The following is a 20,144-nucleotide window of genomic DNA, read 5'->3' as shown; positions in this document are numbered from 1 at the left end:
CTTATGTAATTCAATGGTGGGAATTTCAGACAAGTGTGTGGAGGTGCTTGTCCCTGTTGAATCCCTGCTTTCCTACTGCTTTAATCCAATCCTTCTTACTCTTTCCATGGCAAGTTGTATGTAGCATCACCATTATCAATGGCTACATCCCATCCTCTCAGTGAAAATAGTCCAAATGCTCTGTCACAGCACGGCTAATCATCTATCGGTTCTCGATCATGTTAGAATAGAATCCCTTGATTCTTTTGCGTTTGTCATCACGCCCAACAATCGCGAGTTTGAAGCTCGTCACAGTCATTCAATCCCGAAATCCTACTCAGAATACTACAGACAAGGTTAGACTTCCCGGATTCCCATGAATGCTGCCATTAGTTCTAGCTTATACCACGAAGATTCTGATTAAAGAATCCAAGAGATATGCGCCCGATCTAAGGTAGAACGGAAGTGGTTGTCAGTCACGCGTTCATAGGTGAGAATAATGATGAGTGTCATGGATCATCACATTCATCATGTTGAAGTGCAACGAATATCTTAGAACAGAAATAAACTGAATTGAATAGAAAATAGTAGTAATTGCATTGAAACTCGAGGTACAGCAGAGCTCCACACCCTTAATCTATGGTGTGTAGAAACTCCACCGTTGAAAATACATAAGTGATGAAGGTCCAGGCATGGCCGAGAGGCCAGCCCCAAAACGTGATCACAGGATCCAAAATACAATCTAGGATCCAGGATGAAAATATAATAGTAAAAATTCCTATTTATACTAGACTAGCTACTAGGGTTTACAGAAGTAAGTAATTGATGCAGAAATCCACTTCCAGGGCCCACTTGGTGTGTGCTTGGGTTGAGCTTGATCTATCCACGAGCTGAGGCTTCTCTTGGAGTTGAGCGCCAAGTTGTAACGTATTTTGGGTGTTCAACTCTGGTTCGTGACGTGTTTCTGGCGTTTGACTCCAGAATGCAGCATGGAACTGGCGTTGAGCGCCAGTTTACGTCGTCTAATTACGAATAAAGTATGAACTATTATATATTGTTGGAAAGATCTGAATGTCTACTTTCCAACACCATTGAGAGCGCGCCATTTGAAGTTTTTTAGCTCCAAAAAATCCATTTCGAGTACAGGGAGGTCAGATTCCAACAGCATCAGCAGTTTTTTGTCAGCCTCCTATCAGAGTTTTGCTCAGGTCCCTCAATTTCAGCTAGAAAATACCTGAAAACACAGAAAAACACACAAACTCATAGTAAAGTCCAGAAATGTGAATTTAGCATAAAAACTAATGAAAACATCCCTAAAAGTAACTAGATCATACTAAAAACTACCTAAAAACAATGCCAAAAAGCGTATAAATTATCCGCTCATCACAACACCAAACTTAAATTGTTGCTTGTTTCCAAGCAACTAAAAATCAATTAGGATAAAATGAAGAGAATATACTATAAATCCCAAAATATCAATGAATATTAATTCTAATTAGATGAGCGGGACTTGTAGCTTTTTGCTTCTGAACAGTTTTGGCATCTCACTTTTTCCTTTGAAGTTTAGAATGATTGGCTTCTCTAGGAACTTAGAATTTCGGATAGTGTTATTGATTCTCCTAGTTAAGTTTGTTGATTCTTGAACACAGCTACTTTTATGAGTCTTGGCCGTGGCCGTAAGCATTTTGTTTTCCAGTATTACCACTGGATACATAAATGCCACAGACACATGACTGGGTGAACCTTTTCAGATTGTGACTCAGCTTTGCTAGAGTCCCCAGTTAGAGGTGTCCAGAGCTCTTAAGCACACTATTTTTGCTTTGGATCACAACTTTAACCACTCAGTCTCAAGCTTTTCACTTGGACCTGCATGCCACAAGCACATGGTTAGGGACAGCTTGATTTAGCCGCTTAGGCCTGGATTTTATTTCCTTGGGCCCTCCTATCCATTGATGCTCAAAGCCTTGGATCCTTTTTACCCTTGCCTTTTGATTTTAAGGGCTATTGGCTTTTTCTGCTTACTTTTTCTTTTTCTTTCTAAATTTTTTTTGCCATTTTTTTCCGCAAGCTTTTGCTATTCACTGCTTTTTCTTGCTTCAAGAATCAATTTTATGATTTTTCAGATCATCAATAACATTTCTCTTTTTCATCATTCTTTCAAGAGCCAACAATTTTAACATTCATAAATAACAAGATCAAAAATATGCACTTTTTAAGCATTCATTCAGAAAACAAAAAGTATCGTCACCACATCAATATAATTAAATTAAATTCAAGGACAATTTTTGAAATTCATGTACTTCTTGTTCTTTTGAATTAGAAACATTTTTCATTTAAGAGAGGTGAAGGATTTATGAAATTTATTCATAGCCTTAAGACATAGTTACTCAATACTAATGATCATGAGGTAGAGACACAAAACATAAACACACATATAGCATAAAAATCCAAAAACAGAGATAAGAAAAAGGAAGTTAAGGAATGAGTCCACCTTAGTGAAGGTGGCGCCTTTTGAAGGACCAATGGTGCTTTTTGAGCTCCTTTATGTCTCTTCCTTGCCTCTGTTGCTTGATCCCTAGTGATTTTGGTGCTCTTATCCTTAGTTGCTCCCAATAGTTGTGTGGAGGAAAATGTATCCCCTGAGGTATCTCAGGGATTTCTTGATGAAGGAATTCCTCATGCTCTCTTGATGTGCAGTCAAATGCTCTATTACTGAGCTATGGATCCTTGAGATGAATCTCTCCATCTCCCATGATTCAGAGGTTGAAGCAATTATCTTCCCTTTTCTCTTCTTTTTTTTTTTTGAGGTTTCTCTGGCCTTAGGTGCCATCAATGGTTATGGAAAAGCAAAAAAGCTATGCTTTTACCACACCAATGGCCTTAGGTTCCTTATGTGTATGTTTCGGCCATATGAGTGGGATTGGGTGGGGAAGAGATGGATGGAGGTGATTGGTGAAGAAGAGAGAAGGTGAGTTGAGGTAGGTGGGGATCCTGTGGGGTCCACAGATCCTAAGGTGTCAAGAATTTACATCCATGCACCAATGAGGCGTGTAAAATGCCCTCTGCATGTAATCCTGGCATTTAACGCCAGATTGGTGCTTGTTTCTGGCGTTAAACGCCAGCTCTAAGCTTGTTCTGGGCGTTCAACGCCCATCTGCAGCATGTTTCTGGCATTGAACGCCAGCTTTCCTTAGTGTGCAATCCTGGCGTTTAAATGCCAGATTGCTGCATGTTTCTGGCGTTCAGCGCCAGATACATGCTCTGTTCTGGCGTTGAACACCAGCCAGATGCTCCTTACTGGCGTTTAAACGCCCGTAAGTCCTTCCTCCAGGGTGTGATTTTTCTTCTGCTGTTTTTGATTCTGTTTTTAATTTTAATATTTTTTTGTGACTCCACATGATCATGTACCTAATAAAACATAAAAGAACAATAAAAAGAAAAATAAAATTAGATAAATAAAAATTGGGTTGCCTCCCAATAAGCGCTTCTTTAATGTCAATATCTTGACAGTGAGCTCTCATGGAGCTTCACAGATGTTCAGAGCATTGTTGGGACCTCCCAACACCAAACTTAGAGTTTGAATGTGGGGGTTCAACACCAAACTTAGAGTTTGGTTTTGGCCTCCCAACACCAAACTTAGAGTTTGACTGTGGGGGCTCTGTTTGACTCTGCATTGAGAGAAGCTGTTCATGCTTCCTCTCATTACCAAATAACATGGCATTTAGCTTCATGATGGCTCCTAGATATTGAGCAACTTGCTCTCCAATTACATCTTCATCCTCTTCAGAGGAAGAATAGTCTTTAAAGCTCATGAATGGCAGAAGAAAGTTTAATAGAATCTCTATGGTCTCTATATGAGCCTCAGATTCTTTTGGGTCCTCAATAGGGAACTCCTTCTTGGTTGGGAGACATCCCATGAGGTCTTCCTCATTGGGATTCATGTCTTCCCCTTCCTCCTTGCATTCGGCCATATTGACTATATCAATGGCCTTGCACTCTCTCTTTGGATTCTCTTCTGTATTGCTTGGGAGAGTACTAGGAGGAGTTTCAGTGACTTTCTTACTCAGCTGGCCCACTTGTGCCTCCAAATTTCTAATGGAGGACCTTGTTTCACTCATGAAACTTAAAGTGGCTTTAGACAGATCAGAGACTATGTTTGATAAGTTAGAGGTGCTCTCTTCAGAATTCTCTGTCTGTTGCTGAGAAGATGATGGAAAAGGCTTGCTATTGCTAAACCTATTTCTTCCACCATTATTAAAGCCTAGTTGAGGCCTTTGTTGATCCTTCCATGAGAAATTTGGGTGATTTCTTCATGATGAGTTATAGGTGTTTCCATAATATTCACCCATGTAATTTACCTCTACCATTGTAAGGTTCTCAGGATCATAAGCTTCTTCTTCAGAAGATGCCTCTTTAGTACTATTAGATGCATTTTGCCATCCATTCAGACTTTGAGAAATCATGTTGACTTTCTGAGTCAACATTTTGTTCTGAGCCAATATGGCATTCAGAGCATCGATTTCAAGAACTCCCTTCCTTTGAGGCGTCCCATTATTCACGGAATTCCTCTCAGAAGTGTACACGAACTAGTTATTTGCAACCATGTCAATAAGTTCTTGAGCTTCTGCAGGCATTTTCTTTAGGTGAATGGATCCACCTGCAGAATGGTCCAGTGACATCTTAGAGAACTCAGATAGACTATAATAGAATATATCTAATATGGTCCACTCTGAAAACATGTCAGAAGGACACTTTTTGGTCATCTGCTTGTATCTTTCCCAAGCTTCATAGAGGGATTCACCATCTTTTTGCTTGAAGGTCTGAACATCCGCTCTAAGCTTGCTCAGCTTTTGAGGAGGAAAGAATTTATCCAAGAAGGCCGTGACCAGTTTATCCCAGGAGTCCAGGCTATCTTTAGGTTGTGAGTCCAACCATGTTCTAGCTCTATCTCTTACAGCAAAAGGGAAAAGCATGAGCCTGTAGACTTCAGGATCTACTCCATTCGTCTTAACAGTCTCACAAATCTGCAAGAACTTAGTTAAAAACTGATAAGGATCTTCAGATGGAAGTCCATGAAACATGCAGTTCTGTTGCATTAGAGCAACTAATTGAGGTTTCAGCTCAAAATTGTTTCCTTCAATGGTAGGAATTGAGATGCTTCTTCCATCAAACTTGGACGTGGGTTTAGTAAAATCACCAAGCATCCTTCTTGCATTATTGTTGTTGGGTTCGGCTGCCATCTCCTTCTCTTGTTCGAAAATTTTAGAAAGGTTGCCTCTGGATTGTTGTAATTTAGCTTCTCTTAGTTTCCTTTTCAGAGTCCTTTCAGGTTCAGGATCAGCTTCAAGAAGAGTGCCTTTTTCCTTGTTCCTGCTCATATGAAAGAGAAGAGAAAAAGAAAAGGAAGAGGATCCTTATTATTAGTAGAAGAAGAAAGGGGATAAGGATTAAGAAGAAGGAATAATCCAAACACAAGGGTAAGGATAGAGGAAGTGATTGGAGATGAAGAGAGGTGAAGAGAAGTGTTAGTAAATAAATAAATAAATAAAAGAAGAGAAGAGGGAGAGAATTCAAAAATAATTTTGAAAAAGTAGTTAATGATTTTCGAAAATTAAAACAATCAATTAATTTAAAAAGAATTTTGAAAAAGGGATGAGATATTTTCAAAAATTAGAGAGGGAGAAGTAGTTAGGTGGTTTTGAAAAAGATATGATATAAAAGATATGATAAAAAGATATAAAAAAGATATGATTTTTAAGAAAAAGATATTTTGAAAAAGATTAAATTTTTAAAATTAAAATTAATTACTTAACTAACAAGAAACTAAAAGATATGATTCTAGAATTTAAAGATTGAACCTTTCTTAACAAGAAAGTAACAAACTTCAAATTTTTGATTTTTGAATTTCTAATGATGAGAGAGAAAAACAACAAAAATGACTCACAACATGAAAATTATGAATCAAAACTCATGATGCATGCAAGAACACTATGAATTTCAAGATGAACACCAAGAACACTTTGAGGATCATGATGAACATCAAGAACATATTTTTGAAAAATTTTTGATGCAAAGAAAACATGCAAGACACCAAACTTAGAATTATTTAATGCATGGACTCTAACAAACAAAAAAATGCATATGAAAAATAACAAAAGATACAAAACAAGAAAACATCAAGATCAAACAAGAAGACTTACCAAGAACAACTTGAAGATCATGAAGAACACTATGAATGCATGAATTTTCAAAAAAATGCAAGAGATTTTTAAAGCATGCAATTGACATCGAACTTAAACATTGACTCAAAACTCAAACAAAAAACAAAAAATATTTTTGATTTTTATGATTTTATGATTTTTTTGTATTTTCTTAATAAATTTTTCAAAAATATTCTTTAGAAAAACGAAAATAAAGAAAAATTTTTGAAAGATTTTTGAAAACTTTTTTGAAAAGAAAATAAAAAGAAAATTACCTAATTTGAGCAACAAGATGAACCGTCAGTTGTCCATACTCGAACAATCCCAGGCAACGGTGCCAAAAACTTGGTGCACAAAATTGTGATCATCAACAATGGCGCCAAAAACTTGGTAGCACTCTCAAACGTGAATCACACATAGTCACAACTCCACACAACTAACCAGCAAGTGTACTGGGTCATCGAAGTAATACCTTACGTGAGTAAGGGTCGATCCCACAGAGATTGTTGGTATGAAGCAAGCTATGCTCACCTTGTAAATCTCAGTCAGGTGGATAATAATTGATTATTGGGTTTTCGAATAATAATAAATAATAAACAGAAAATAAAGATAGAAATACTTATGTAATTCAATGGTGGGAATTTCAGACAAGTGTATGGAGGTGCTTGTCCCTGTTGAATCCCTGCTTTCCTACTGCTTTCATCCAATCCTTCTTACTCCTTTCCAAGGCAAGCTGTATGTAGGGCATCACCGTTGTCAATGCCTACATCCCATCCTCTCAGTGAAAATGGTCCAAATGCTCTGTCACAGCACGGCTAATCATCTGTCGGTTCTCGATCATGTTGAAATAGAATCCCTTGATTCTTTTGCGTTTGTCATCACGCCCAACAATCGCGAGTTTGAAGCTCGTCACAGTCATTCAATCCCGGAATCCTACTCAGAATACCATAGACAAGGTTAGACTTTCCGGATTGCCATGAATGCTGCCATCAGTTCTAGCTTATACCACAAAGATTCTGATTAAGGAATCCAAGAGATATGCGCCCGATCTAAGGTAGAATGGAAGTGGTTGTCAGTCACGCGTTCATAGGTGAGAATAATGATGAGTGTCACGGATCATCACATTCATCATGTTGAAGTGCAACGAATATCTTAGAACAGGAATAAACTGAATTGAATAGAAAATAGTAGTAATTGCATTGAAACTCGAGGTACAGCAGAGCTCCACACCCTTAATCTATGGTGTGTAGAAACTCCACCGTTGAAAATACATAAGTGATGAAGGTCCAGGCATGGCCAAGAGGCCAGCCTCCAAAACGTGATCACAGGATCCAAAATACAATCCAGGATCCAGGATGAAAATATAATAGTAAAAAGTCCTATTTATACTAGACTAGCTACTAGGGTTTACATAAGTAAGTAATTGATGCAGAAATCCACTTCCAGGGCCCACTTGGTGTGTGCTTGGGCTGAGCTTGATCTATCCATGAGCTGAGGCTTCTCTTGGAGTTGAGCGCCAAGTTGTAACGTGTTTTGGGCGTTCAACTCTGGTTCGTGACGTGTTTCTGGCGTTTGACTCCAGAATGCAGCATGGAACTGGCGTTGAGCGCCAGTTTACGTCATCTAATTACGAATAAAGTATGAACTATTATATATTGCTGGAAAGCTCTGGATGTCTACTTTCCAACGCCATTGAGAGCGCGCCATTTGGAGTTTTGTAGCTCCAAAAAATCCATTTCAAGTACAGGGAGGTCAGATTCCAACAGCATCAGCAGTCCTTTGTCAGCCTCCTATCAGAGTTTTGCTCAGGTCCCTCAATTTCAGCCAGAAAATACCTGAAAACACAGAAAAACACACAAACTCATAGTAAAGTCCAGAAATGTGAATTTAGCATAAAAGCTAATGAAAACATCCCTAAAAGTAACTAGATCATACTAAAAACTACCTAAAAATAATGCCAAAAAGCGTATAAATTATCCGCTCATCACTACATATGATTGAGGCCATTAATTGTTTAGCTCACTTATTCAAATTAAGCCTACCCTTTCAATTACCTTTGTTAGCCACTTTGAGCATTTAAATCCCATTTGTTCTGTAATTTACCACATTACTAACCTTAAGCGGAAAAACAATTATATATCCCAATTTGAATATTTCGTTAGCTTAAGATAGAATTGTGTGTGCTAATTAAGTATGGGAAATTGTGGGGACAAAGGATAATAAGAGAATGTGTTATGATAATATAATGGGAATTTGGACACCTACTCATGTGAAACTATAAGAATAAAAAATCTATGCGCATTGATTAGCTATGTTTATTTTTATGTTTATGTTAAAAAAAAATAAAAAATAAAAAATAAAAATAATATTCAATAAATAAATAAGGGGACAAAATTACCCCAATGCTGAGTTAAGAATTCAAAGATCAATGCATGTATGATAAAATTAAAATGAAAAAAGTTGATACATGAGTATGGAATGTGAAAGAGAATTCTGGGTAGCTAGGTGCGAACTCCAAAGTTATATAAAATATATAGGTTATGTTAAAGTTTGGGTTAATTAAAGATTCAATTTATAAGCTCACTTAACCATATATATATCCTTACCTTTACCTTGGCCCCATTATAACCTTGAAAAGACCTCATGATGTTGCATTAGTATATTAAATATTGTTGATTGGTTAGGAGAAGAACAAAAATTAGGGAGCATGATTAGAGAAGGATAGAGTGATTACCTCATACACCAGAGAGACTAGAGTATACATACATCATCAGTGAGGGTTCAATGCTTAAAATTCTATGTTCCCTGCTTTCATGAGCTACCTTCTTGCATTTTTATCTGTTCTTACTGTATGATAATTGAATTAGTGGAACTTGATTTGTAAATGTTTTGAAGAGCTTATTTATTCTTGATCAAGTGGACAAGAATCATATAGTTGCATTCACATATATAGGTTGCATTGCATTGCATGAGTTTTTACATGTTCCTACTCATTTATTTTATCTCCTCCAACTAAGCATGAGGACATGCTAATGTTTAAGTGTGGGGAGGTTAATAAACCACTATTTTATGGTTTACAATGTGTTTAATTGTGTGGTTTTATCATGATCTTTACCCACTTATTCATATAATTAGCATGCATTTATATTTCCTTCCTAAAATTATTACATGATTGAAAACTTACTTCCTAGAGACTTTTAATTAGGTATTTTAATTCTCCTTTATTCCATTCGATGCCGTGATCTGTGTGTTAAGTGTTTCAGACTTTATAAGGCATGAATGAGTTGGAGATTGGAAAGGAAGCATGCAAAAATGGAAGGAACACAAGAAATTGAGGAGATGACCAGCGAGAAGTGGCGCAGCCGCATGGCTCACGTGACCGCGTGAAAGAGAGGAAACCGCAGTGACGCGGCCGCATGGCTTACACAACTGCGCGGATTGGAAAAGCATAAGTGACGCAGAGGCATGGACGACGCACCCGCATGGAAAAGCAAAACCCGGAATGACGCGTCCGCATGAATGACGCGATCGCGTGACGTGCGCGATCTGCAGAATTTCAGAAGTCGCTGGTAGAGTTTCTGGGCCAGATTTCAACCCAGTTTTTGGCCCAGAAACACAGACTAGAGCCAGGGAACATGCAGAAATGGAGAACATTGGATTCCACATAATTTTTAGTTTCTAGATCTGAAATTGCTCCTCCCTTAGGTTTTACTCACTTGAACATTCATAGTTAGGATTTTGAAGGTTTTGGCTTTAGCTTTTGAGAAGAGTCTACCTCCGGTATCAGTTACTATAGTCTGTTATTTACTTTTCATTTATTCTTCCATATTCTTAATTCCCCTAGAGTTGACATTGGATTATTTTCATGAGTTGTTAATATAGACTATTTTTATTTTCAATTAATCCCTTTCATTATTATTCATCATGTCTTCTTTTATTTTCCCCATTAATTCTGTGAAGTTTATAATTATGATGAGTGAGTAGTTCCATAACTTGATTGGGAGATGATTGAAAGGAACCCTTGAGTTGGATCACTCAAGAGAGAAATTATAATTGGGTTATTTGTTGGATCACCCTCTAATCATTGACACTAGTCCTTCCTACGAGAGAGGACCAGGACTTGTGACTAGAAGCAGCTTTCCAACTTGCTTGACTTTTCTTTAACTAGTAAGGGATGACTAAGCAGAGCAACTTCTAATTATTAATTAATCTTGAGAGTACTTCAACAAGAATAGGGCTTCCAACTAATCTACTCCCAGTCAAGGCTTTTATTTAAGATTAATTAAATTCTCTAATTTAATTTCCTGTTTATCAACTCAACCATTTTTCAAAACACCTGATCGATAAAATAGCACATTTCTCTGCAACTCGTTGGGAGATGACCTGGGATTCATACTCCCAGTATTTTAATTTCAATACTGTGACAACCCTTTTAAATTGATAAGCAGATTTTCGGCTGGTTAAGGACTGTACTTGCAACGTATTTCTATTAATAAATTCTTAACTCGCCAATTTCCGCCACGTCAATTTTTGGCGCCGTTGCCGGGGAGTTGCAACAGTGTGCTAATTTATTGATTGGCATTTATTTAATTGCAATTTTTTCTTTTTATTTTGTTACTATGAGCTGCATGTTTCTTTCGTTAAATGACGCGTTCACTTCCTGATCCAAGCTTGCCAGTATTTTACCCTGAGATTGAAAGAACTCTTTCACGTATAAGGCAAGCTCGGCGTCGGCGAGTCCTCTCTGAGGACGAACCTGAAACGTCATTGAAGGAAGAAGCAAGCTCCCTCTCTACTGATCCAGTTGATTTACGTACAGGTGACATGGCAGCACCCAGGAGAGTCACTATCCAGGAGGAAGGAGCCCCTGATTTTACACTACAACCATTTCAGGCACACCACCCAGCAGTGGCTGTGGATTTCGAAATAAAGTCTTCACTACTCAACTTGATGCCCAAGTTTCATGGCTTACCTGCTCAAGAGCCTATCAAGCATCTTAGGAATTTTCAGACTGCCTGTTCTACTGTTAAGCGTGATGACACTGATGAAATCTCTATTCTGTTAAAAGTGCAATGCAGCCTACATCCAGTCTCCATCACAACAATGATGGAATTTTACTATAATCATCCTTGATTACAAACACCAATTCTCCCTAGGAACTACCCTTCCTATTCGGGACAAGTCCATAATCTAATCCCCAATCCTGAACTTGACTTGGTCACTGCCAAGCTTTCAACTGCTAAGTGCTAACCCAACTTGCAAGGGAATTCCCATAGAATCATGAAACACAACACAGATATATAAAGGACCTCTAAAGGACATCTATGGCTTTTTTTTTTATTTTGCACTCTCTGTCTTTTTCTGCTCTGTGGCTTTTTCTTACAAACCTCATTTTTTTCCTTTTTCCATGTGACTCAAGACAGATAAAATTAAACAGAAAAATACAAAATGAAGAACATTGAAGGAGAAGAACTCCTGTTAGCTTAGGTAGCTATGTGAACACTGTGCTTTCACTCTTTTCCTTACTTCAAGCCTTGGCTGTTTGCCCTTATTTATAGAGGGGGAAGCCTCCACGGTTGAAATCAATTTAACAAAGCTAAACTTCTTCTTCTTCATAAAAACCGGTTTGGCCAGAGAGAGAGAGGAGAGGAAACCAAATGCTTTAACCAACATGCAATTACCTCTGTGTCTTCCCTTTACACCAAGATTCATCAATCCGAGCCATCCCCCCTTGCTTGCACTCCAAGAAGGACTCCTAGCCCTTGATACTTCTTGATGCATGACAACTTCTTCTACTCAAACTTCTGCATCTTCTCCACGTAGCTACAGTAGCTACCTCCTGTGGTAGTTGATCAAAAGCTGAGACAAGCCATCCCTCAAGGATCTTCTTCTTCTGACCGAAATTGTCTCTTCCATTTTTGGTATGGAGAGCTTGAGCTTACTTAACCAAATCTTACCTTTCTTGGTGAAGATCTCAGCCACAACATACTTTTTGTTTTCTTTTTCTTGCTATCATTACAATGGTCTTGTTGCTTGTTTCTCCTTTCTTTCGGTAACTAGTCATAGCTTCCATGCTTTCTCTGTGAAGTGACCGAAGTAGGAGAAGAGAGATGAGAGTAAAGAAAGAGAAACTTGAACAATAATTAATGAATGTGATAAAATGAATTAAGTTTTCCACTTCCCTTGCTTTAGATAGTGTGTAGCATTGATGATGTCCATCAAATCAAGTGCTAAATCTCTCTCATGTTTCCAATGAAAGTTAATTGAATTTGAAATCCATCCCAAATTAAAAATACTTTGCTTTCTTTCATTATGTGTTTCGAACCAAGCTTTGGTCTTGGTAGCAAAGTTTCAAATGGCTAGTAATAATAGTAATTCAATCTGGCCAAATTGATGTAAAAATATTTCAGCCATATATTCATTTGACAATTTTGCACAAGGATGAAATGTGAGAACCATATTTGGGCTTGCAACATTCGGCCCAATACAAATCTGCACCAACAAAATTATTAATTAAGCAAGTATAAATTAAGATCAAATTAATAATTTTGTAATTAATTGCTTTAATAATGTTTGTTCATCGTCAAATTAAATTTAGAATTTTCCAAACTCATCAATCTTTCCCTTGATGACAAACATTATTAAAAAATTGAAATGGAAAGAAATTAAATATTAGAGTATTGAGTACTCCCTTTGAAGATTAGTATTTCTCCCCCTTTCCAATTGTCACATGGCTCCCCCTAAATGCATGCTATTTTACCAAGGGAAGCTTTATACCTGTAACAATTTTTATCAAGCCTAAGGCAACAATGTTATTCAACATATCAAATGTAAGATGTTGAATGGCTTGATTTATGAGCAGAATTAAATGATAAACAAAACTCATTTGCTATCATGTAAATGATTTTCTGCTCAAACTCACACAAAGCAATTGAGTACATATCAACAAAAAATATTTTTGATGTTACAAAAAGATTGCTGTTCAAGCTATTTGAAAATATTTTCTAGCCAATATATCAGAGCAAAATAATCATAGTAAAGAAAACATTTTTAATCAAGCATGATCATCTCAGAACAGATCAACTATCAGAATTTATTTACATATCAAAGCTTAAAGGAACTGCTAAAAAAAATTCCTAATCCAGAATTCAGCAAGCATATCCACTAAGGTAAATCAAATGCATCAAGCATAGATCACCACAACAAATAATTGAAACAAGGGTGATCATGATTCCACAAAGAATTTCATCCACTATTTGTCTCAATGATCATGAATCCACAAAGAATTTCATCCCCTGTTTGTCTCAATTTCAATTTTTCAGCCAATTCTCCCCCTTTTGTCATCAAAGGGGCAACCTACAAAAAATAGTGGAAGCAAAATATGCAAAATATAACTAAAATACCAAGTGTTTAACACAGTGTCACAAGTCTAAAGTATCCAAGCAGACTACAAAACATCAAAACAAAACAGAACCAGAAGTAACCAAAGAAATCAATCATCGAACAGATTGTACTCCGATCCGAAATCATCATTCTTTTTTCAGCAGCGCCCATCTCCTTTTCAAAATTCTGCAACATTAGTCCCACCCTCTCTTGGCATTTTATCCAAGCCTTTTCATTTTCATAAACTAGCTTGCGGGCAACCCTGTGAGATTGTACCATCATGTTGGACATGTTGGAGAATTCATTGAGAACTTTCCGGATTGATTCTGCCATCTTGGAGGGTTCTGCGGGGCGGCTCTCTTGGTCACTGTCAGAGGGCATTGACTTTTTCCCTTTCATGCTTTTTCCTGAAGCTCCTCCTCCCTTAATGAATGAGACCTTATTCTCTACAGCTTCATTTGTTAGGTCAACTTTAAAAAACTCAAAAATGCTAGTGAGAAACATGCCATAGGGAAAGTTCACCCTTTTTGTACTTTTAACAGATTCCCACATATGCCTTATCATAAGGTAAGCAAAAGAAATTGGAGAAGAGGTAACAATTGCAAAAAGCATAAGAGAATCAAAAACAGTTACTCTGTTGTTTGAGCCACTCTGAGGAGTTAAAATATGAGTAACGATTCTGTGCAGTAGTGAATTTTCGGGACCGAGTGCCTTTTGAGTGGGGATGGTGCCATCCAAGCCAAACAAGTTTTCACAAATTTATTGTAGGGCAATCTAGTGTGTAACTCCAACCTGAGAGTCACATTTCTCAGACATGTACGCTCTTAGTTCTTCATCAGTGTAACCCAGGGCAGTGCTGATTTTCTACGAGTTCAGAGTCAAATGTACCCGCTTCACGTAGGAATGAATGGTACCATCGATTAGCTGCATATTCGCATAAAATTCTCGTACCAATCCTGGGTAAACAGGTCTCTGAATATGGAGCAGAGGAGTCCATTTCAGATTCTCAAATAGAAGAGAAAGGTTTATTCCGTTTTCTGCAAGTGAGTCAAGATTCACTAGATGTGTGGCACACAAGTGACGTTTTTCATTACTTCCTTGTGAAACTCATAAGAGGCGCATGAGTTGAATCTTGCAGGATCATAGTGTGAATGAGGTTTGTTGTATTTATTTTTGAATTCCAATGATTCCAGATTGGCCGATTCCCTTGTGTTGTGCAACACAAAGCTCTTGGTCTTCTGCGAACTTCGTCCAGGAGTTGTCTTCTTCGGTGGTGAGGGAGGAGGTGAGGTGTGAGAGTCCTCTTCTTCTTCCATGACTGGTTCCTTGTTCTTTCCAGTTTTTCTTCTTACTGAGGTTTTCTGAGCTATCACTTTTCTGCGCATGGTTTCGGTTTGTTTTGATGGAGGTGAGTGGGATGAAGAAGATGTGGAGTGTATATGGATATGTGTGTGGGTTTGAGGGGTTGAGAATGGAGGATTTTTGGGTAAGGGGGTTCGGCTACTCCTCCTTAGTGCAACTTTCTTTTTCATGATATGAAGAAGGTGAATGGAGAGGGAAGATGAAGAGAGGGCCGGAGGGAGTGGTGAGTGGAGGGAGGTTAGAGGTGCATTAAATGCTGATTGGAGAGAGATGATGGAGGGAGTTAATGACCATCAAAAGGCGCGGTTATTAACCAAGCACGGATTTAAAAAATTAAAATTGAAGGATTTGTTCCTTAAATCAAGGGATGAAAGAAGGATAAGGATTTGATTTGACACACAACTTCCTCCTTTGATAGGACAACCTCCAAGATCATGATTAAGGCAACTTCAAACAAAAAATGAGCCAGACCAATGTCAAAGAGATTTTTTGGGACCCAAGATAATTAATGTAAGCGCTGTCTTCCCCTGTCTCATGGCCCATTCATCATAGCTCGAAATTTGTCTCCTGTTTTTTGACGAGACAAAAACACACAGAGTTAGAAAATTCATAAGTTATCAATAGAACATAATTCTATCATTCCCAAACTACTTCTCAAAGTACAGAATCTATCTTCACACAAGGGCTTAGTGAAAATATCTGCAAGTTTATCTTCGGATTTTATAAATTGAATATCAATAGTTCCCTTTTGCACATGTTCTCTAATGAAATGATATTTTATTTCAATGTGCTTTGTTCTTGAGTGCAAAACAGGATTTTTTGAAATATTTATGGCACTCATATTGTCACAACACAAGGGTATACTATTGATCTTTAATTTGTAATCCTCTAAATGTGTTTTTAACTATATTAATTGTGAACAACAAGCGGAGGCAGAGATATATTCAGCTTCGGCTGTGGATATAGCTATTGTGGCTTATTTCTTGCTTGACTACATGTTGAGTGAGCTTCCAAGGAAGCAACACATGCCCGAAGTGCTTCTTCTATCCACCCGATCTCCCGCATAATCTGCATCGCAAAACCCTACTGCACAAAACTCATCAGATTTTGGGTACCATAGACCATAATCACTAGTTCCCTTAATGTACCTAATGATGCGTTTAACGGCTGAAAGATGGGATTCTTTTGGGTGAGATTGAAATCTTGAATATACACCCACACTTTGAATAATATCCGGTCTAGAGGAGGTAAGATACATAAGTGATCTGATCATTCCTATATACCTTGTTTCATCCACATCTTTTCCATCATCATCCTTTTCAAGTTTAGTGTTTGGATGCATTGGAGTACTCATTGGTTTGGAATATTTCTAGGCCAAATTTTTTTATTAATTCTTTAGCATACTTTCTTTGGTGAATAAAGGTACCACAAGGAGTTTGTTTAATTTGGAGGCCAAGAAAGAAAGTTAGCTCTCCCATTAAACTCATTTCAAACTCACTAGTCATGAGTTTTCCAAACTCTTCACACAAGAATTCATTGGCCCATCCAAACAAAATGTCATCGACATAAACTTGAACTAGGAGAATATCATCATTAGATGCTTTAATAAATAAAATTGTGTCAGTGGTACCCCTTTGAAAGTGATTTTCCAATAAGAAGGCACTAAGCCTTTCATACCAAGCTCTTGGTGCTTGCCTAAGACCATAAAGGGCCTTTGAGAGTTTGAAAACATGATTTGGAAAATCTTTATGTTCAAAACCGGGGGGTTGTGCCACATACACTTCTTTATCAATAAAACCATTAAGGAAAGCACATTTAACATCCATTTGAAACATTTTGAAACCCTTATGGGCAGTATAGGCAAGAAGCAACCTAATTGCTTTCATTCTAGCTACCGGAGCAAAAGACTCATCAAAATCTATACCCTCTTCTTGATCATAACCTTGGGCCACTAATCTAGCCTTGTTATGAACAACTTGTCCATCCTCACCAAGTTTATTTTTAAAGACCCACTTAGTACCCGTAACCTTCTTACCATCCGGATGAGGTACTAGTGTCCAAACCTCATTTTTGTCAAATTGAGCCAGCTTCTCTTGCATAGCTTTGACCCGAGAAGGATCTTCAAGTGCTTGCTTCACATTGTTGGGCTCCATTTGTGACAAAAGAGCAAAGTTTCTTGGTTTGGATTGCCTTTTAGATGAGGATCTAGTTGTTACACCTTGTGAGGGATCACCAATGATAAAGTCATGAGGATAACCCCTCATGGACTTCCATTCTCTTGGTTTTTGGATTAAAGTTGAGCTTTGTTGAGCCTCATCACGCTGGTCTATTCCAGATTCTCTTGCTGGCTCAAGAGACAAAACAGAAATGTCTCCTCCATTCTGACGAGACAAAATTGGACAGATAGATTCTTCATTTTGAACAGACTTAGGATTTTCCTCATTGGTTTCTTTATTGACAACTTCTTCACAACCTAAATCATTTTCTATCACAGTATTGGGAATTGAATTAGAATCACAAAAAGATACATGTATGGATTCCTATATTGTTCTATGTTCTTTGAGGTAAATTCTATAAGCCTTACTAGTAGTGGAGTATCCAATAAACATCCCCTCATAAGATTTTAGATCAAATTTACCAAGATTTTCTTTATTATTAAGTACAAAGCATTTACATCCAAAAACATGGAAATACTTAAGATTAGGAGGGGTTCCTTTCCATAGCTCATAAGGAGTTTTCTTTAACCCTTTTCTAATGATGGTCCTATTCAAAATATAACAAGCTGTATTTACAGCTTCACCCCATAGAAATCTTGGAACCTCATTTTCACATAACATAGCCCTAGTCATCTCTTGAAGGCTTCTATTCCTTCTTTCAACAACCCCATTTTGTTGAGGTGTTCTAGGGCATGAAAAGTTATGAGCAATTCCAAAATCATCACAGAATTTTTCAAAGTCTTAGTTTTCAAATTCTTTTCTATGATCACTTCTCAAATGGACAACTTTTAAATCTTTTTCTTTTTGAATTCTTTTGCAAAGGGTTGAAAAAGCATGAAAAGCATCATTTTTATGAGCAAGAAAAAGTACCCAACCGAATCTAGAGTAATCATCCACCACCACCAAACCATAGTGTTTACCTCCTAAACTTTGAGTTCTTGTTGGTCCAAAAAGATCAATGTGTAATGATAGGCAAAATTGTGATTTACACTTTTTATAACTCGAACAATTCTTAGTAATGGCTCCAAAAACTTGATGCACACTACTATGGTTCACTCACATTCTTCACAACTTCGCACAACTAACCAGCAAGTGCACTGGGTCGTCCAAGTAATAAACCTTACGTGAGTAAGGGTCGATCCCACGGAGATTGTTGGTATGAAGCAAGCTATAGTCATCTTGTAAATCTCAGTCAGGCAGATTATAATGGTTATAAATGTTTTCAAAAATAAAGCAAAATAAAGCATAAAATAAAGATAGAGATACTTATGTAATTCATTGGTAGGAATTTCAGATAAGTGTATGGAGATGCTTTGTTCCTGTTGAATCTCTGCTTTCCTACTGCCTTCCTTCAATCCTTCATACTCCTTTCCATGGCAAGCTGTATGTAGGGCGTCATCGTTGTCAATGGCTACTTCCCATCCTCTTAGTGAAAATGGTCCAAATGCTATTGTCACAGCACGGCTAATCATCTGTCGGTTCTCGATCATGTTGGAATAGAATCTATTGATTCTTTTGCGTCTGTCACTACGCCCAACAATCGCGAGTTTGAAGCTCGTCACAGTCATTCAATCCCTGAATCCTACTCAGAATACCACAGACAAGGTTTAGACTTTCCGGATTCTCAAGAATGGCCACCAAAGGGTTCTAGTTTATACCACGAAGACTCTGATTAAGAAATCCAAGAGATATTCACTCTAGCTTTCGCTTGTAGAACGGAAGTGGTTGTCAGGCACGCGTTCATAGGGACGGATAATGATGAGTGTCACAGATCATCACATCCATCAGGTTGAAGTACGAGTAATATCTTAGAATAGGAATAAGCTTGAATTGAATAAAAGATAGTAGTAATTGCATTAAAACTCGAGGTACAGCAGAGCTCCACACCCTTAATCTATGGTATGTAGAAACTCCACCGTTGAAAATACATAAGTGATGGTCCAGGCATGGCCGAATGGCTAATCCCCCTGAATGATCAAAAGACCGAATGGTCAAAAGACTAGACACTAGTACAATAGTAAAGAGTTCTATTTATACTAAATTAGCTACTAGGGTTTACAGAAATAAGTCTAAGTGCAGAAATCCACTTCCGGGGCCCACTTTGGTGTGTGCTTGGGCTGAGCTTGAGCTTTACACGTGCAGAGGCTTCTCTTCGGGTTAAATGCCAAGTTGTAACGTCTGTTTGGCATTTAACTCTGGTTTGTGACGTGTTTATGGCGTTTTACTCTAGAATGCAGCATGGAACTGGCGTTAAACGCCAGTTTGCATCGTCTAAGCTCGAACAAAGTATGGATCATTATATTTTTCTGGAAAGCCCTGGATATCTACTTTCAAACGCAGTGGAGAGTGCACCATTTGGAGTTCTATAGCTCTAGAAAATCCATTTCGAGTATAGGGAGGTTAGAATCCAACAGCATCAGCAATCCTTTTTCAGCCTCCTATCAGATTTTTGCTCAGGTCCCTCAATTTCAGTCAGAAAATACCTGAAATCACAGAAAAACACATAAACTCATAGTAAAGTCTAGAAATGTGAATTTTCATAAAAACTAATAAAAATATCCCTAAAAGTAGCTAGATCCTACTAAAAACTACCTAAAACAATGCCAAAAAGCGTATAAATTATCCGCTCATCACAACACCAAACTTAAATTGTTGCTTGTCCCCAAGCAACTGAAAATCAAATAGGATAAAAAGAAGAGAATATACTATAAATCTCAAAATATCAATGAATATTAGTTCTAATTCGATGAGCGGGACTTGCAGCTTTTTGCTTCTGAATAGTTTTGGTATCTCACTTTATCCTTTGAAGTTTAGAATGATTGGCATCCATAAGAACTCAGAGTTCAGATAGTGTTATTGATTCTCCTAGTAAGTATGTTGGGGGCTATTGGCTTTTTCTGCTTGCTTTTTCTTTTTCTTTTATATATTTTTTTTGCCACTTTTTTTTCGCAAGCTTTGTTCTTCACTGCTTTTTCTTGCTTCAAGAATCAATTTTATGATTTTT

The sequence above is a fragment of the Arachis duranensis genome, chromosome 3 (genome assembly GCF_000817695.3).
Source record: "Arachis duranensis cultivar V14167 chromosome 3, aradu.V14167.gnm2.J7QH, whole genome shotgun sequence".
NCBI lineage: Eukaryota > Viridiplantae > Streptophyta > Magnoliopsida > Fabales > Fabaceae > Arachis > Arachis duranensis.
Note: the sequence above shows the minus strand (reverse complement) of the source record.